Consider the following 6,555-nt stretch of genomic DNA (forward strand, 5'->3'; position numbering starts at 1 on the left):
GGCAGGTAGCCAGGTAGGTAGGTAGGTGTTTTTTTTTTCTTAAAAAGTACCAACCTTTCGAGCGTTTAAAAACCTTGATAAAGGACAGTCAAATCGAAATTATAAAAAAAAAAACGATCAAAAATGACTTCACGTCTCCTTTTTTCCTTTTAAAAAAAAAAAATTACGGTAATAAATTTTTCATTTTCCATTTTTATACGTCATTCGAAAAATTTAAAAATAATTAATAAAAAAAAATTCATCGTCATCGATCGATCGGCCATTTTTATTTTTTTTTCCGTTAAAAGGATGTTTGTCGGTTAACCGATTTTTACAAATTAAAACAAATCAAATTATTATTATTATTATTATTATTAATTGTACTTTCGACGATGAAAATTTTTGTTTTTTTTTTTTTTTTTTTTTTTTTCAGACAATCTAATCTAATTTATTTATTTACACTAGATTATTTATAACAATTTATTTAAATTTCTAATCAGTCAAATTTTTAAAAAAAATTATTTTAATTGTACGATGCTCCGCCATTACATAAAAACAAAAAACGTTATCGATATTAATTTCCGTTACTTGCGTTACGCCCATTTGTTATTATTATTATTATTATTACTAAATTCCTTTCCTTTCCTTTCCTTTTTTTAAATTTAAATTCATTATCATTATTATTCCGTTTTAAAATAATCACAATTTATCGTCGTCGCCTTTTTACAAAAAAAAAAATTAATCAAATTCTATTTTTATAAAAAAAATCATTCCCGTAATAAACGTTTATTATTATCATTATCATTATTATTATTATTATCGACAGGAGTAATTAAGTGTAACATTAACGGTTATTTTTAATCGATCGGATTTTGATTATTTTTTAATTTTCAATTTTTTTTACACCTTTTGCGTTAAAAAAAAAAAAAAAAACGTTGGTGGTAACAAAGAGACTCATTTAAAAAAAAAAATAGAAAATCATAGGAAAAATTATTATTATTATTATTATTATTAAACAATAAAATATTAATAATAATAACGATAACGATAATAATAATAATTTTTCGATCTAACTGCGACTTGTAAAGTTTTTAAAAAAAAAAGAAAAACGATTTTTAAATCTTTTCCTTTCCTAAATTTTTTTATTTATTTATTTAAAAATAATAATAATAATAATAATAATAATAATAATAATATGGACAAAGATGATAATAACGAAATCCTAATGGAGAAATAACGATGACGATAATAATAATAATAATAATAACAACAATTTTTTATTTTCCATGATGTTAACCGAAATCGAATTATAATTTAATTTTTCCTTTTTTTTTTCTAATAGAAAAAGGTCAACGAACTCTTTCTTTCATTTTTTTCTTTTTTTTTACTATTTTCGCAATGGCGTAAAAAATTGCGATTATAAATAAATTTTTTTAATTAATACTATCGCTATTATTATTATTATTATTATTATTTTTTATTAATTGTAAACTTATCGAAAGTAGAAAAATAAATAAATAAAAGATTAATACACAAATTTATGTACGAGTAAACAAATATTATCGACGAACAGATAATTTTTGGGAGATCGCGACAAATGACATGACAAAATTTTTATTGTCAAAAATGTATCGATATTGATCGATCGATCGATCGATTGATTGATTGTATCGATCACCGATAGATTTACCAAAGTTTTCAGTTTTCATTTTTTGATAAAACATTGTTGATCATCGAATTAATTTTTAACATGTTTTGATTTTTCCTGTGGAAAATTCAACAACAAAAAACTTTTCACGGCATTTATTAAACTTTATTAATTAATAATTAAATAAATAAATAATCGATTCGAGACTTTTCGTCTCCATTTTGAAAAATTTTTAAATAAAACAAAATAAAAATAAAAAAACTTATTACTCGTTGATTAATAATAAATAATTATTACGATATTATTTCGTTACGTAATTAAATTTAAAAAAATTCATTTAATAATACTCTATTATTATTATTATTATTATCATTATTATTATTATCATTATTATTATTACCGTCGATTATTTAATCGTGGCGTAAAAAAAAAAATAAACGTTTTTTTTATTAAACTTTACGAGTTTTTACGAGTTCGTACCTTAAAAAAAAAAAAATGATAAAAATAACGAGGTAGGTAGGTAGGTAGGTAACTGAGGTACGTAGGTACGTAGGTACGTAACTTATCACTCGACGAATGATTAACTTTTTAAACGATAAAAAAAAAAAAAAAACGTTTTCCTTTTTTTTTCCATTTCCATTTTTTTAATTTAATTTTAACGAGACTTTAACGAAACAAATTTTCAAAAGAAAAAAAGAAAATCCTAACGGAAAAATCTTTTAATAATAATAATAATAAAAATAATATTAATCATCATTATTATTATTTAATTTTACGGATTTTAATTTTATTATTATTAATTATTATTAATCATTTATCGAAATTGCACAACTTAACAAAAAAAAAAAATAATGATAACTTTTTCCTACGAATAAATGACAAAACGTAATTATTATTATTATTATTATTATTATTATTATTATTTCGTTATTTCCTTTAAAACCGTTAAAAAAAACCACAAATAATAATAATAATAATAGTAAAATATATATATTTACTCACTCACTTATTTTTTATTAATAAATTACGTCATGAATCGTCGTCGTCGTCGTCGTCGTCGTCGAGAACAGTAGTAATAAATATTACGAGTAAAAAAAAAAAGAAAAACAAAGAAGAAAAAGAGGGGGGACGGAGAAGGGGAGAGAGGGGAGGAGTGGGGGGAGAAGGGAAAAAGTCCCGAGTGATTTTTTAACGTTTGACGGTTATTATTATTAATAATAATATTATTGTTATTATTGATATTATTTGATTTTAAACGAAGAATGCGTGCGCATGTCATACATAATATTTACGATTGATTAATAATAATAATAATAATGATAATAATAATAATAATAATAATAATAATAATAATAATAAATTTTCTTATCACATTTTCTTTTGTTTAGAAATTTTTGATTCAATAGAAAAAAAATTTTTCCCGATTTGAAATTATTTGGAAATTTTTTTGACATGTTAAAAAAAATTTTTTTCTTTTTGTTTCCTTGTATTATTATTATTATTATTAATAAGTTTCTGTGAAAAAATTTTTTTTTTTTTCGTGAAGGTTTTTTCTATTAAGTAAAAAAATAATAATGATAATAAATAGTTACGAAATTAATATTAATAATAATAATAATAATAATAATATTTCAGTTAAATAAAAAATTAGTTTAAAAAAAATTTTTTCTCTCTTTCTCTCTCCCTCTCTCTCTCTCTTTTTTTTTGTTATTTTTTCTAAACACGTTGTAATAATGATAATAATAATTATCGAATGTTAATTTTTTAAAACAAAAAAAAAAAAAAAAAATTATCTAAACAAATTTTTTTGTTTTGTTTTAAAACTTTTAACAAACGAAATTGAAAATGTTTTTTTTTGTGTTTAAAACAAAACAAAACAAAAGAAAAGAAAATTTTTCTTTTTTTATAAATAAATTAAAAAAATTTTTTCCTTTGATATTTTTTTCGTGAAAATTTTCAATCGATCGTGATTTAGGTCAACAAAGAGTCAACACAATTTTTTTTTTTCAAAAACGTTTTTTTTTTTCGGTTAAAAAGTCGATAATTCAAATTAAAATAAAAAAAAAAAAAAGAAAAATGGGGACGAATAAGAATAATATTAGATTTAAAAAAAAAAAAAAAAGAAAAGTTTTTTGACCCCGAATCATGTGAATAATTAATTAATCGAAATAATTTTCTTTATTATTATTATCATCATCATTATTATTATTATTGTAATTTTCTAATAAACTTGCATAATTCGTAATAAAAGAAAAGAAAAAATTATTTTTATTTTTTTTTTTTAAATGAAGGAAAGTAGTTATGAGGAAGGCAAAAATTCGCTTCGTTTATCATCACCATTATCATCATTTTCATTATTATTATTACTCATGAGTATCTTTATTAATCAATCAATAAATCAATAAATATGAAAAAAAAAAATTTTTTTATGCAAGACCCGGAATTGGTTTTGATTGAAAACCAAAAAAAAAAAAAAAAAAAATTTTCTCCCGTTAAAATTTCCTTCAAAATTATTATTATTATTACTATTATTATTATTATTATCATAACACAAACTATTAGACACCAATTACATAAATTTATGTTAATAACACGTCAATGTATTTTTTTATTTTAAAAAAAACAAACAAACAAACAAAGGATTATTATTATTATAACTTATTACGTAATTAACGAGTGTGTTAAATCGAAATTTTTTCTTTACCCTCCCCCTCCCTCCCTTCATCTCCCCTTTCCCCCCAATTCTCCCCGCCGCTCCCCACGAAATTCATTTAAAAAAAAAAAAAAAGAAAAAATTTCGCAGTCGTATTAATAATAATAATAATAATAATAAATCTAATTCGTCACGAGTTAATAATAATTTTTTTTATTATTATTAATGGAGTGCAATTAAAACAAAAAAAAAGGTAACAAACAACAACAACAAACGAAATAAAATCCAAACAATCAACAAATCGCGAAATTTAACGTTTGTTTTAAATAAATAATAATAATAATAATAATAATAATTTATTTACGTGAACTTAAGTTGAATTTTTTTATTATTTTTTTTAATAAAAAAGTTTTCGTTTAAAAAAAATTTCAACCAAGGGAGCCAACATTCCAAAACAAATAAATAAATAAATATTAACGATGATTTGCATAAATCACGTGATAATAATAATAATGATGATAATAATACGAAGTGAAAGGATATTAGAAAGCTTTTTAAAGTATTAAATGTTTAAACACGAATAAAATTATTAATGAGAAAGAAAAAAAAAAGAACATTCGCGAACAACACAACACAACAACAATCATTGTTTTTATCATTATTATTATTATCATGAATTATTTTTTTTCTTTATGCTTCTCCACGTTTACATCATTATTATTATTATTAAAAAAAAAAATTCCTTACCTTTTAACTTTAATAATAATACTAAAAAAAAAAATTTGTTTAACTAAATGATTTTTTTATCCACAACAAATAACATTAGTAATAATTTTAATAATAATAATAGTAATAATAATAATAATACGTTTTCGATTTAATTTATAATAACAAAAAATAATTTAAAAACTGCCACTTTAAAATAAAAAACAAAATGCCGGATATCACAAAAATATAATAAAAAAAAAAAAAAAAAAAATTAAAAATAAAAAGGAATAAACTTCACAACTCAGGTATTTGGCCCTGACTAAAAGAAGCCGATTTAGTTTGTTCCAGAAAACTTTCAACTTCTATTCTTTATGGCTGAAGCATGCGCAACTATTATTATTATTCATTATTCACTATTTATTATTATTATTATCATCGTCAACGCTATCGCTTATTTTTTTTTCCCTTTACTTCCTTTATTTTTTTGTCGCGTTGTAAGTTGTAAATTAATTATCATTATCATTAAAAAAAAAATCGACTCGGGGAATTTATTAATAATAAATAAATAAATAAATAAATAAATAAATTTGATGATGATGATGATGATTAAGAATTTTCGTGATTGGATATAAAGAGGTTTGTTGAAAAGGGTAACAAATTGTGGTGTTTTTGTGACACGTGACCTCAACACACGAGGGTTTCCCTTATTTTCGTCACCCTTTAAATAAATTTTTCACACAGAAAATGTAAAAAATTTTCCTTTTTATACATCCTCCTCCTTATTATTATTATTATTATTTCAAGTGTGAAATTTATATTATTAACAAAATAACAATTATATTTAATAAGTAAATATTATTATTATTATTACTATTTGTCTCTGGAACAAACGACTGGAATTCAAATTCCCCATTAATAACAACCGAATTTTCCTTATTATGTGTGAGTAGGTGAGTGCGCGGTACGCGGCCCGTTAAGGATTTTTTTAAATAATAATAATAATAATAAAATTTTTAACAAGAATTGATTTTTCGAATCATTCATTGCTACGTCATAAACTTGTAGAAATTGTGACGTCAAAAAAAAAAAAATTTCTTCTTCTTCTTCTTATTAACTCAGGTTTAATACGAATGACGTTTGGCAGGTATCACCTTTTGAAATTTTTTAAATTCTCTCACATAAGTTAAACATAAAAAGAAAAAATTATGAATTAAACTTTTTGAGTAATATTTGAATGGAATAAAAATACTTTGGAATGGTCCGTCAAGGATAACATGTAAAAAAATGATTCATATCTCTCTCTCTCTCTCTCTATCTATCTCTCTCTCTACCTCTCTTTTTCCCTCTCCTTCCTTCACCAAAATGATATTTAAAAAAGAGAGAGAGAGAGATAGAATCATAAGGTATATTTTACAGGTGTGCTTCCCGTTTTATTCTCCAGTTGTTGTTGTTGTTGTCATTCGAAAAAAAAATACGATTTTTACACAATTTAATTAATTTTTAATAAAATAATAATAATAATAATAATAATAATAATAATAATGATGATGATGATAATAATAATTTA

Source organism: Pediculus humanus, genomic scaffold, assembly GCF_000006295.1.
Source record: "Pediculus humanus corporis 1103172107384 genomic scaffold, whole genome shotgun sequence".
Lineage (NCBI taxonomy): Eukaryota > Metazoa > Arthropoda > Insecta > Psocodea > Pediculidae > Pediculus > Pediculus humanus.